Consider the following 14,527-nt stretch of genomic DNA (forward strand, 5'->3'; position numbering starts at 1 on the left):
TGCTTGGGAGAATACAATACAACAGAGGTGGCAGACACTTTCCCTGCCCACAACAAGTCTAGGCGGGCGACAGGACTGAGCAAAAAGAAAAGGAGGACTTTTCTATAAATCATTTTGAGCCTGGGCCCATACTCCTGCATAGTCCTGCTGATGACCAGATGGTATCATATATAGCCATCTCCTTGCTGATGTCATTGTCATGATACCACAGGTATCTCAGATCTGAAACTCTTCATGGAAAATAAAGCAGAACATCTAATAAAAACTACAGTTATAGCATGAAGTTCTTTACTCAGGTGGATAATCATGTGGTTAAACTGAGAATCAGCGGGGCCTAGTGGAAAGTGCATTTCCAAGGTTGTATTCATGCTCCTCTAGAGAGTGGATGCTTGCGTGCTACTGAGTCATCTCAGTTAGATGTTCTCTGTGGCCAGGCTTTTGACTGGCTAATAGCGTGGCAAAATTTGAAAAGAGAATCAAGAGGACCTGGGGTCTAATCCCGGCTCTGCCACTTGTCTGCTGTGTGACCTTGGGTGAGTCACTTCACTTCTCTTTGCCTCAGTTCCCTCATCAGCAAATTGGGAATTCAATACCCATTCTCTCTCTTGCTTAGACTGTGGGACTTGCTTATCTTGTATTTACCTCATTGCTTTAGTACAGTGCTTGACACATAGGAAGTGCATAACAAATATACCACAATTATTATTATTATTATTGTTAAGAGGGCTATTGTTCAGAAAAAACTCCCTTACAGTGGGGTGTTGGAATCAAACACAGTGCTGTTCAGGCTCCTTTAGATGGAATACCGGAAAGATCAGAAGTTACCAGGTTTCTCTGTCTTTCCTCGGTTCCTAAGCATTGAATGCCCAAGTATAGCAATCCCCTCTCCCCACTGACATTGGACCTTGGAGAAGAAACCAGAAGTGAAGGACCATTTCAGGACTTTCATGGGAAAGACAGAAATGTACACCCTTTGTACACCTCTGTCTCCCTCTCTAGGCTGTAAGCTGATTCTGGGCAGGGAATGTGTCTACCAACTCTGTTGTATAATATCTCTCAAGTGCTTAGTACCGTGCTGTGCACACAGTAAGTGCTCAATAAATATATTGATGATGATAAGATGATCAATTGGTGTTAAATATGGCCATCTCCTTGTTGATGTCATTATCATGATTCAAAGATGGCTATTCTCAAATATGCTTCCCCCAAAAGTCCTGAAATGGTCCTTCACTTCTGGCTTCTTCTCCAAGGTTCAATGCCACTGGGGCGAGGGGAATTGCTCTCTTTGGGCATTCGATGTCTAGAAAGCGGAGCGGAATACTCAAATGATTCTTTGTTCACCCTTTCCAGGAACTCTGGCTTCCATTAAAAGGCAGGGAACGTGTCTTCTAATTCTGTTGTATTGTACTTTCCCAAGCTCTTAGTACAGTGCTCTGCACATAGTAAGTGCTCAAGAAATACCATTGATGGATTGATTGATTAAAGGAACAATCTTCTGTTGGTGACCTTCTGCATTTCCAAGGTTGTATTCATGCTCTTCCAGAGAGTAGATGCCTGTGTGCTACCGAGTCATCTCAATTGGATGTTCTCTGTGGCCAGGTTTTTGACTGGCTTATAGGGTGGCAAAATTTGAAGAGAGATGTGGGCCTGTTCCCTAACACTTCAGGGGTGAAATCATCTATATTGTCTGATATGCATTTTCCTACAATGCAATTACTGTCCACTCTTACCCATGTGAGATTGATTAGACTGTAAGCCCATCAAAGGGCAGGGACTGTCTCTATCTGTTACCAATTTGTACATTCCAAGCGCTTAGTACAGTGCTCTGCACATAGTAAGCGCTCAATAAATACTATTGAATGAATGAAATATTAGCAACCAGGGGGCATCATTAGGGCTGTTGTGTCATTGGCAAGCCTGCCACACCCTCAGCATTTCTCTGCTGAGCAGGAGTCCAATTTGGACACCAGGGTCCATAATAATAATGATATTTGTTAAGCACTTACTATATGCCAGGCACTGTAGTGGAATGCAACTGGCTGTGGCCTTAAACTGAGGTGTGTGTGGTTCAGGATTCACCTGAATTCTAGAGATGAGAGGAGGGAGGGGGGCTTGATGCCACCAGCTGTGTACTGCATATTTGGTCTACCACACAAATGCCCACTCTCCTCTCTCTGTCTCTTTTCCTCCTGCATTTCTTCTAAATATGCATGGGACATTCTCCCCATGTATACCAAGTAAGCTGGAGAACTCTTGTTTTTTTTAAAAGGTATTTTTTAAGCACTTACGATGTTCCAGGCCCTGTCCTAAACCCTAATCAGGCTATCAGGTTGGACATAGTCAAATTCCCACATGGGGCTCACAGTCTCAATCCCTGTTTTACAGTTGAGGTAACAGGCCCAGAGAAGTGAAGTGTCTTGACCAAGGTCACACAGCAGACAAGTGGCAGAGCAGTAGCATTGACTGAATAGAGACTATTAGCACTGACCAACAACTTGTTGCTCTCTGCTCATCCCAGCACTTAGAACAGTGCTTGGCACATAGTAAGCGCTTGACAAATACCATCATTATTATTATATCTGTTCATGGGTCCCTTAGGCTGATCTTCAGAGAACTTCTTAATGTGCCTTCCCATAGCAGCACATAACTCGTTGTGGGCAGGGGATGTGTCTGTTTGTTGTTATATTGTACTCTCCCAAGCACTTAGTACAGAGTAAGCACTGAATGAATGAATGAATGAGGCGTGGCTTCGAACGATGATGTTCTGCCTTTGCCTCCCTTCCTACCATGGCATCTGATAAAGGGAAGAGTCTCAGAAGGAGCCAGTCTGGCAGCTACGCAGGGGGAGAGCAGCAGCAGCAGCACATCTGGTACTTGGTACTCTGGATACCCTCTTCCAGAAGCTAGAGGCGTAGTTCTAGAGGCTCTGGGAGGCGCAGCATGGAAAGCAGATGCCAAAGTCCTAAAGTAGAGCCTTGCATTCTTCAAGAAGAAGTGCTGACATTTCTTCAGGAGATGAGCCTTCTTCTGTGGAGAATACTGTCTGTTCATATCATCCATCTTCAAGTTCCCGGGGATGGAGAGGGAGGATGGCGTAGCCATCTTGTCTGGTAGCTTGAACAGCTCTATTCTGTGGTAGGTTTCAAGGACCCTTGTCTGTACTTTAGTGGCAATCGAGATTGTCCAGGACAAAGTTGGGCAGGCTTTCTGGGCTTGCCGTGCATCTGGAAGAGCAGAGCACTGAGTACTCATTCCTTCTAAGTGGTCCATTCTACTTTTGGTGTGGTGATTTCTACCATGCAGTGACATTTCTCATTAATGGCTTTCTGAATCTCTCATTCCCTTTCGCTCGCCTCCAAGTTGGTTCTTGACATGAAAGTAAAATACTTTCCTGACAGTGGCTGAACCTCAATCACTGCCCGCTAAATCTGTTCTTTTACGTCAGCAGCATGTATAAGGTCAGACAAATCCTGGCTGGCCTCATCCCCAGATCCTTTCTAATCTCTCCTGCTGCTGCCATTTCCTCTTGATTTCACAAGCACTCCTTTTGCAGCAGTCTAATCGCCCAGTTGTCTTTCTGCAGTCTGATGGGCTAGAATTTCATTGACAGCATTTGAGGCCTCTATTTTTATGGTTCTGCTTTGGACACATGTGGATATAAGACTGTCTAGGCAGTTTCATTTGAATCCTAGCTCTTCAGATGCAGGCAAAGCTCAGTCTTTATTTCAAATTTACTAAGAAAATAATTCACATAGTAAATACATTTAATCATCTCAAAAATGAAAGTTACTTAAGCAAGCCAAGTTTTTGTGATATGAAACTAAATGGTTTTAAAAGGCTTTATGGAATGAGTAGCTACCAATTTACAGGTCTCATGGTCTTCCAATTAAGACTCCTGTTGAGCCAGGACTAATAGATTTTGTGGTAGGGTGATGGGGGGCATGTGACATGCGATGTCATCACATCACACGTTGTGAATGCTGTCGTTGGAGCCATCTTCCTGGTTTAGCTGATGGACCCTGGGTGAGGCACCTCCCCCTCATCACTCTTCCAATCCAGTGAGGAATAATCTTGCCTCTGTGGATGCCCCCAACGTAGCTCCCATTTTCAGCTTCATTTTGCCCCCTGGGGCAAGTGCTTTCTTGGGACTCAGCTGGGTCAGCTTCCAGGCATCCAAGGGTGTTAGGGGCAGGGGGAAGGAAGGGAGGAGGTGAGCAATTAATCAATCAAAGGTATTTATTGAGTGCTTACTATGAGCAGAGCGCTGAACTAAGCACTTGGAAGAGTACAAAACAATGGAGCAGGTATCAGGTCTGGGCACTCTCCCCGGTGCCTGGTTTACTGAAACTGAGCTTGGATCTCGTGAACTAGAGTCCAGTGCTTAGAACAGTGTTTGACACATAGTGAGTGCTTAACAGATACCATTAAAAAAGGGTGGCCAGGGTTGCGGCTGCCCAATTCCTCCTGTGCCATCCTGGGCAACAGGTTAGAGCTGCAGGAAAGAAAGGGATTCTGCAGCAGGAAAAAGAGTGATTGGTGGGTAAAGTCTGCTCCATCTAGCTGTGATTGAGGGTGGCTTTTAGTGGAGGAGGGGTTTGGGGTGGTGGTGGCAGCTCAATCAATCACTCATTCAATGGCATTTATTGAGCACTTACTGTGGGCAGAGGACTGTACTGTTTGGGAGAGTACAATACAACAAAGTTGGTAGACACATTCCCTGCCCACCACAAGCTTACAGTCAAGATGGGGAGATAGACATTAAAATAAATGATGGATATGGACATAAGTGCTGTGGGGGAGATGGTGGGGTGAATGTCAAGTGCTTAAAGGGTACAGAACTGGGTGCATAGACGACACAGAATCTGGCTCTGCCCATAACAACTGACAACACCATCCTTCTCTCGGGTCTCTCCTCAAGCCCGTAAATAGGGCATTATCCTTGACTCTTCCCTCCCTTTCATCCCCCACAGCCAGTCTGTCACCATATCCTCTCAGTTTTCCCCCCACAAAATTTCCAGAACCTTCCCCTTCCTTTTCCATCCAAACGGCAACCACACCAACCAGGCACTTTTCTTATTCCGCCTTGACTACTGCATCCTCCTCCTCACTGACCTCCCTACCTCCAGTCTCTCTCCTCTCTAGTTCACATTTCACTCTGCTGCTCAGATCATTTTTAATAATAATTATTAGCATGGCACTCGTTGATCCCTTTCTCACATTTCTTCTCTTTCTCTATGTCTATATTGATTCTTGGGGACTTCAGTATCCATTTGGATGTTCCTGATGTCCCTTCTATTCTCCAACTCCTCTCACTCCTCAACTCCACTGACTTCCTGTTCACCTCACCCGCACTTACATTTTGCCAATCACTTTTCCAAGTGCTAAAACATCATTGTGCACACATCTCTCCACTCCTCAAAAACCTCCAATGACTGTCCATTCCTCTCCACAACAAACAAAAACTCCTGACCATTGACTTTAAGGCACTACTTGTCCTGGGTCTTCTTCCACTACACCCCAGTTCGCACACTTCGTTCCTCTCAAACTAACCTCACTGTCCTTCATTCTCCCCTCTCCTGCCACCAACTTCTTCACTCCCTCCCTACCTCCCTACTGGAACTCCCCTTTCACATTGGTACCTCTGCTTACCCCATCTTCAAAGCCCTTCTGAAATCATATCTCTTCGAGGAGGCCTTCCCTGCCTGATTAGCTTCTCATATCCCAACTCTATATCCCTCCACCAGCTGCCACTTTAGTACTTTCACATCAAGTAAGCACTTGAGGATTCACTCCCCTCCACCTCCCCAAAGTACTTAGGCACATATCTTCTTTATACTCTATTGGTCCCTCCTACCTGTAATTTAATTTAATTAAGTTCTGTCTCCCCACCCTAGACTGAAAACTCTTTGAGGACAGGGATTACGTCTGCTAGTTCTATTGTACTCTCCCAAGTGTTTAATACTCTGTTATGCACACAGTAAGCTCTCAATAAATACTATTGATTGCCGATCCCCATCACCTGGTAATGGCTAGACTGTTAGTTCCTTGTGGGCAGGATATGTGTCTGTTTATTGTTATGTTGTACTCTCCCAAGCACTTAATACAGTGGATGGATGAATGAATAATGGCCAAGAGACATATACAGTGGGGGGTGATTCTCAGTTTAGCCATCAGAAGACAGTAGAGAGGGTAGAGTGGAAGGGAAATGGAATTGTTAGGCAGATAGAAAAGAACTAAAGGGGTCCGTTGAACAGGGTCATGCTGAGGCAGGTTTGGGTTCCTGGTCCACAGATATGAAGTTGGTCAACTGAACCATCAGATTAAGCAGTTATTGCTACTGACAACCTCTCCTATATCGCTTAACTTCTTCGACACCACCTTGTCCCTTCAATCCTTTCCCTCTAATCAGCCCATCCCTGACCTTCTCTCAAAGCACCTTCCCCCTGGCCCAATCCAATCCTTCCCCACCCCTCATGCCATCCCCTCGTCTCCTCCTCCAAATCTCTGTCCTTCTTTCACAGCGCTGCCCCTCATCCCCCTCCCCTTCTGCCAGCCCCCATCAGTTCTCTCCCATCTACTTCTTCCTACCTCTCACACCATCCCCTCTCTAGGCACCTGCTCCCCCAGCCTCAGCCAAGTAATAATAATAATTATGGTATTTGTTAAGCGCTTACTATGTGCTGAGCACTGTTCTAAGCGCTGGGGTAGATACAGGGTAATCAGATTGTCCCACATGGGGCTCGCATTTTTTAATCCCCATTTTTACAGATGAGTAACTGAGGCACAGAGAATAATGTTGGTATTTGTTAAGTGCTTATTATGTGCAGAGCACTGTTCTAAGCGCAGGGGTAAATACAGAGTAATCAGGTTGTCCCAGGTGAGGCTCATAGTCTTAATCCCCATTTTACAAATGAGGTAACTGAGGCACAGAGAAGTTAAATGACTTGCCCAAGGGCACCCAGCAGACAAGTGGCAGAGCCGGGATTAGAACCCATGACCTCTGACTCCCAAGGCCCATGCTCTTTCCACTAAGCCATGCTGCTGGAACCCCTGCTTCATCATGGAGAAGCTTCCCTTCATCACTTACCTGTTCCTGATCCAATCACTGCTCCTCTTCGCCATCCCTGAAACCTGGCTCTCTCCTACCCCTCTCTCCAGAGGGGGCCTCATATTCTCCCACTCCCCAAGACTCACTGGGAAAGTGTGTGTGGGGGCGGGGGGTTGGCTTCCTTCTCACTCCCCAGTGCTGCTTTCACACAATTCCTCTTCCACCACCCCTCTATTTCCCTTTCTTTGAAGCCCATATCATCCACCTCTACTACACACTCAAGTTACTAGTCACACTCATCTACCACCCCCAGGCCCCTCCTGCAACTCAGTGAACAATTTTGATCCCTTTCTCACATTCCTTCTCTTTCTCTATGTCTATATTGATTCTTGGGGACTTCAGTATCCATTTGGATGTTCCTGATGTCCCTTCTATTCTCCAACTCCTCTCACTCCTCAACTCCACTGACTTCCTGTTCACCTCACCCGCTCACCAACATAGACACACACTTGATCTTATCATCTCTAGTCACTATACAATCTCTACCTTCACCAACTCCAAATTCCTCTATGCCACCACAACTTCCTCACCTGTCTTCTCTCCCACATGCACCTCCCCTGAAAGTCTGTCCTGTTCCCCCACGGAGACCTCCGATCTTTTTACCCCCCTCCAATTTTCTAAAGTCATCACGTCCCTTTTGGTCTTCATGCCCAAACTACCTTTTCTTGACACACAAATCAATATCCTCAACACTGTCCTCTCCACAGAACTCAACTCCCTCTTTCTTCTGTCCCTCTACCGATCTTGTACTGTTGACCCACAACCCTGGGTCACCTCCACAGTCTGCTTCCTCCGCTCCTGCGCTTGACCTGAGGAGCTCTGTTAGTGGAAATCCAGACACCAGGCCAACCTCGTCTATCTCAAATTCCTCCTCACTTGCTTTAACTCTGCCTTCTCCTCCACCTGGCAACACTACTTCTTCATCCTCATTGATTCCCACGCCCATTGCCCTTGCCAAGCTATTTCAGATGTTAAACTCCCTCCCCAAACGCCCTACCCCCATGCCCACCACCCTCATCTCTTTCCCCTAAGGAACCGGCCATGTACTTTAATAATAAAATTAAAACCTATAGGCATGATCTCCCTAAAATTTCCTCTGTTCCTCTCCAGTCCCTCTTTCCTCCTGCTCCCCTTTGATTCTCCCATCTTTCTCAACAGTCAGCATCTCAAGAGGAGATCTTCTGCCTCCTCTCTAAATCTACCCCTTACACTTGTGCTTCTCACCCCATCCCTTCACACCTTATCAAAACTCGTGCTCCCTCCTTTCTTCCCTCCCTGATGGCCACCTTCAGCGGTTCACTCTCCAATGGCTTCTTCCCCACTGCTTTTAAACATGCTTATGTCTCCCCTATCTTAAAAGACCCCCTACCTTGACCCCATGGCTCCCTCCAGTTATCGCCCCATCTCCGTCCTACCATTCCTCTCCAAACTCCTTTTTTTTAAAAAAAATATGGTGTTTGTTAAGCTCTTATTATGTGCCAGACACTGCAGTAAATGCCGGTGTAGACAAAAGCTAATCAGGTTGGACACAGTCATCTATAATCCCCATTTTACAAATGAGGTAACTGAGGCCAGTTAAATAATAATTATGACATTTGTTAAGCGCTTACTATGTGCAAAGCACTGTTCTAAGCACTGGGGAGGATACAAGGTGATCAGGTTGTTCCACGTGGGGCTCACAGTCAATCCCCATTTTACAGATGAGGTAACCGAGGCACAGAGAAGTTAAGTGACTTGCCCAGAGTCACACAGCTGACAAGCGGCTGAACCGGGATTTGAACCCATGACCTCTGACTCCCAAGCCCGTGCTCTTTCCTCTGAGCCATGCTGCTTCTCATGACTTGCCCAAGGTCACACAGCAGACAAGCGGTGGAGCTGGGATTAGAACCCAGGTTCTTCTGACTCCCAGGCCCATGCTCTATCCACTAGACCAGACTGCTTCTCCTCAAGTGAGTTGTCTATATTTTCTGCCTCCACTTCCTCTACTTCAACTCTTTCCTTGACCTCCTCCAATCCGGCTTCCACCCCCTTTACTCCACAGAAACTGTTCTCTTGGCTCACCATTGACCTTCTTCTTGCTAAGTCCAGTGGCCTCTACTCTATGCTAATCCTAGACCGCTCACCTGCCTTCAACACTGTGGACCACCCCCTTCTCCTGGAAACATCATCTAACCTTGACTTCACTAACATGTCCTCTCCTCATTCCCTTCCTATCTCTCTGGCCGCTCCTTCCCAGTCCCTGTCACAGGCTCCTCCTCTATCTCCCACCCTCTAACTGTAGGAGTCCCTCAAGGCTCAGTTCTGGGTTCCTTTTTATTCTCTATCTACACCTACTCCCTTGGAGAACTAACTCACTCCCATGACTTTAACTACCATCTCTAAGTGGGTGAGTCCCAAATCTACCTTTCCAGCCCTGACCGCTCTCCTCTACAGTCTTGCATTTTCTCCTGCCTTCAGGACATCTCTACCTGGATGGCCCGCTGACACCTCAGACTAAACATGTCTAAAAGAGAACACCTCATTTTCCCACCCACACCCTGTCCTCCCTGGATTTTCCCATCACTGTAGACAACACCGCTATCTTCCCTAACTCGCATGCCCGTAATCTTGGTATTATCCTTGACTCTTCTTTCATTCAACCCACATTGTCAATCTGTCACCAAATGCTGTCAGTTCTACTGTCACAACATCCCTAAAATCTACCCTTTCTTTTCCATCCAAACTGCTACTATGCTCATCCAAGAATTAATCCTAACCCACCTTGTCTACTGCATTAGCCTCCTTGCTGACCTCACTGCCTCCTGTCTCTCCCCACTTCAGTGCATACTTTACTCTGCTGTTTGGACCATTTTTCAGAAAAAAAACCTGTTCAGTTCACATTTCACTACTTCTCAAGAACTTCCAGTGGTTGCCCATCCATCTCTGCATCAAATAGAAACTCCTTACCATCAGCTTTAAAGCACTCATCTGGCTCTCCCCCTCCTACCTTACCTTGCCGATTTCCTACAACCCAGTCCGCATGCTTTGTTCCTCTAACACCAACTTACTAAGCTTTGATCTCGCCTATCATCACTGACCTCTTTCCCGCATCTTCCCTCTGGCCTGGAACTCCCTCCCCCTTCATGTTTGACCAACCGCCACTCTCCCTACCTTTAAAGCCTTATTAATATATCACATCGCCTCTAAGAGTTCTTCCATGATTAAGCCATCTTTTCCCGAATTACCATCTCCCTTATGCGTCACCTCTGCACTTGGGTCTGTACCTTTTAAGCACCTGATATTTACCCACTCTCAACCCCATAGAACTTATGTACATATTGGTAATTCATTTATTCATGTTATCATTCAATCAATCAGTCATATTTATTGAGTGTTTGCTGTGTGCTTGGGAGAGTACATTACAACAGAGTTGGTAGACACGTTCCCTGCACACAAGGACCTTATAGTGCAGTCTGTAGACAGATTAATGCCCACCTCCCCCTGCCATGGCGCCCACTCCCATCCCACATTTAAACGACTCTGGTCACAATAGCCCCACTTTCAGCATGGCCCTAAGCTTGAAGTGGCAGGGAGTGGAAATGAACAGGAGCAGGAGCCGGGAGAGAGCTGGCAGCAGTTTCCATGGAGATGGGAATTCACTTGGCGAGAAACCAGGTCTTCCCCGCAGCCTCTCCAGGTGGAGAATCAGCAGCTGTTGACAATCCCATGAGGGTCCCCAAGGACCCAGGAGAGATCCGAACAGGGTCAACATAGGGGTAAGGGTTAAGGGGAACTGTGAAGGGAGGTGTTCTGAGAAGTGCATGAGCTGTGGGTGACTGAGGGGAAGGAGGCAAGAGGGGTTAGGTAGGGGTATTAGAGGAAGGGATTAAAGAGCCACTGGGGAGGGGGTTGAATGGGTCAAAATTAGGAAGGTCTGAGGAAGCAGTAGAGGGTAGGGGGGCAGCCACCTGAGGGAAGTTATGTCCCTTTCCCTTCCCCAGGCAGTTCCCCTTCAGCCAGACTCCCTCCCCCACCTTCCTCTCCCCCACCCCCCGGCCCCTGCCACACCCAACCAAACCCCAACTCTCTTCCTGACGCCCTCTCCCCCTCCCCATGCTCACTACCTTTCTGGAGAGCCTAGCTGTTCCATGCAATCCTGTCTGGAGGGCACCCCCCTCCCCCTGCCCTCCTTCCTCTCCCTTTCCCCCCCTCCCACCCATTACAGTACACGGTGACCTTGCTGGATTGAGCAAGTAGAATATAAATGAGGGAGGGCTCACTGAGCAGCATTCTGAATTGGCCAGAGAGTAGAGAGAACAGAGAGGGCAGTCTGGGTGGGGGTGGGGTGGGAAGGAGAGAAAGAGTGAGGAGAGAAGGATGTGTTTGGGAGAAGTAGCATATGGAAAGGAGTGGGGAGCTAAGAGCAGTTTAGGCTAGGGAGAAGACTGCTGGAGCATGAGCAAGAAACAACTTTAGCAGAGAATCGAGGGGAAAAGGTTGGAAGGAAAAAGGTCCTCTCTTTCTCTGAGGGAGGCAGACAGGCAGGTCGACCCGAGTCTCTCGACTCTGTAGTCTTGGGCAGGCGAGCAAGTTCCTGTTGTTTCTGAACTGTGAGCACGTTGTGAGCAGGGAGTGTCTGTATTTGTTGCTGAATTGTATTTTCCAAGCACTTTGTACAGTGCTCTGCACACAATAAGCGCTCAATAAATACGACTGAATGAAGTTCCGAGTGGTGCAGTCCAATGAATCTGCCCCCAAGCAATCAGTCAGTAGTATTTATTGAGCATCTTCTTTGTGCAAGACAGTGTACTAAGCGCTTGGGAGATTACAATATAACAGACTTGGTAGACACGTTCCCTGACCGCAGCGAGCTTACAGTCTAGAGGGGGAGACGGACATTAATATAAATAAATCAGTTACAGATATGGGCGTAAGTGCTGTGGGGATGGTGAGAAGCACAGGGAGATAATAATAATAATAATGTTGGTATTTGTTAAGCGCTTACTATGTGCAGAGCACTGTTCTAAGCGCTGGGGTAGATACAGGGTAATCAGGTTGTTCCACATGAGGCTCACAGTCTTAATCCCCATTTTACAGATGAGGTAACTGAGACACAGAGTAGTGAAGTGACTTGCCCACAGTCACACAGCTGACAAGTGGCAGAGCTGGGATACGAACCCATGACCTCTGACTCCCAAGCCCGGGCTCTTTTCACTGAGCCATGCTGCTTCATGCTGCTTCATGAGATCACATGACCCCAGCTCCACCAGTCAAGCCAGTCTCTCTGGCTACTGTGTGAGGGCTGGTTACCCAGCTTTCCCAGGGTCTCGCCCAGGCTGGGGTTGGGAAGGCCATGAGGAGTCAAGACTAGGCTCCAAGGACCATTTGGAGTTGGTGAGTTAAAATCCTGGCTGTATTGTTGCTGATGCCCAGCATCGTTTTCCCTGTCTGGATTTTCATTTCCACATCTTTGATGTGAGGAATGGCCTTGGACCTAGGGATAGGGCAAGGACGAGGCATGGCTGCTTCCTCACTGAGGCATTTGCCCAAGGCCCAATCGCTGCTGCCATGGAGCCCAAGGCCTCCGGGGGTGTCTCCAGTGCCGACTCAGCAAGCTCCTCCTCCCGTTCCAGTTTTACCCCGGCCAGACCTAGTGCCAGGAGTGAAAAAACCAACCATTTCTAACAGGAACGCTCACAACTCCCACTGCCCTGGTGGCAAGCAGGCAGGCTTTCCAGGGATGAGGGCAAGTGCAAGCGAGCGGGTTTTCCAGGGTTGGGGGCAGAATGGTGACAGCAACGGCTGCAGTGGCAAGGGAGAGACTTTCCAAGGGGGTGAGGCGGCAGTGAGGGAGCAGGCGACCCTGGAATGTCTGCTCAAGGATTTTTCCTTAGCCCAGAAGGGAGTTCCTCCCCTGCTGGCTTTACTTATAACACTAGCCACGCCACCCACCCTTCCCATCTAAAACGACTCCGCACAAGACCAGAGCAGGAAAGGCGTTCATGGGGCTAGGAGCAGGCAGCCACTCTGAGGAGTTGGGGAGGCAGGTGGAATTTGGGCCTGGGGTCCTCTGACTTCCACTGCCTCAGGCTCATCAGAGCTAGAAACTGGTCCTGGGTCTGGGGGTACACTAGGGGTACACCATTGACTGCCTGGCTGCTACCCCACACACACACCCTTCACCTGCCAGCCCTGAGAAGGGTGTGCACACCCTCTGCCAGGCAGCCAATGAGATGGAGGGTGGAAAGAGAAGCAGCATGGTAGAATGGATAGAGCACGGGCCTGGGAGTTAGAAGGTCATGGGTTCTACTTCCGGCTCTGTCATTTGTCTGCTGGGTGACCTTGGGCAAGTCGCTTTACTTCTCTGGGCCTCAGATACCTCAACTGTAAAATGGGGATTGAGACTGTGAACTCCACATGGGGCAGAGACTGTGTCCAACTCAATTTGCTTGTATCCACCCCAGCACGTAGTATAGTGCCTGGCAAATAGTAAGTGCTTACCAAATACCATCATTATTATTATTATTATTATTTACCTTCCCCCAGTGGGCTGGGCAACTTTTCCTGATGTTCCACTGCTGAGCAGATGTGGTGATATCATTAAGGAGAGCAGGAGCTGACCATCCCTGCCTGCTTCTGCCCCTTCCCCACATCCCGCCCCTCCAACTGGCTCCAGAAAAATACTAGCTGCCCTTGGGCCTCTAGACATATGCCTGAATGCCTTCTGGCATCATCGAACCCTGACAGGAAAGCCCAAAGAGTCGGGAGTTGATGCCCTAGATGGGAGGTTCACAATGGGGGCCCTGCTTATGGCAGATAATGGGGATGAATAGTGGGAATTCAGGGCCCAGCAAGCATGTCTGGTTTTATCTTGTTGCTTGCTCTGGTTGCTGCTACTGCTGTCCAGCAGAAAGAGGACTGGGTTCAAGGTGAGCTTTTCAGGGGGTGAGGGGGCACTACCATGTGAGGGTGGGCCTGGATGTGAGCAGTGGGTCTGGATGCGAGCAGTGGGTCTGGATGTGAGCAGTGAGCCAAGCGGGGTGGGGGGGGGTGTCGTGTGCTGGAGAAATTCTTGAGAAACCTTGAAACCACAAAGGTACAGTTTCTCAAAAGGGTTGAAAACACTTGTCCGGGACCATCTCAGGCAGATGAGCAGGTTCTGGAAGAGAGGGTCTAATTTATTCTTCTTCTTAGAGCTCTTCAGGGAAGGAGAATTTTGATAACCCAAACAGGTGTCTGACAATTTTCTCATTCTTTCTATCCTTTGTGAAGATGAGAAGAGCTGGCCACTATCCTTCTTGTAATAACCTTTCTTATTCTTTGAGACCATCATTAAATTTCAATCCCTCTAGCCTGTCCAAAACACAAAAAACATATTCATTAAGCCTTCTAATGGGACCATCTCTGTGCTTGGCATCATAAGGCATCAAATGAGAATTT

The 14,527-nt window shown here is 47.9% G+C and overlaps 1 protein-coding gene across 3 annotated transcripts in view; it reads left to right on the forward strand.

Annotated features, from left to right (window-relative positions):
* Positions 1-14,527, forward strand: part of LHFPL4 (LHFPL tetraspan subfamily member 4) — a 67,776-nt gene that overhangs the window by 24,765 nt on the left and 28,484 nt on the right. The window lies entirely within an intron of this gene.

Source organism: Ornithorhynchus anatinus, chromosome X1 (assembly GCF_004115215.2).
Source record: "Ornithorhynchus anatinus isolate Pmale09 chromosome X1, mOrnAna1.pri.v4, whole genome shotgun sequence".
Taxonomy (NCBI): domain Eukaryota; kingdom Metazoa; phylum Chordata; class Mammalia; order Monotremata; family Ornithorhynchidae; genus Ornithorhynchus; species Ornithorhynchus anatinus.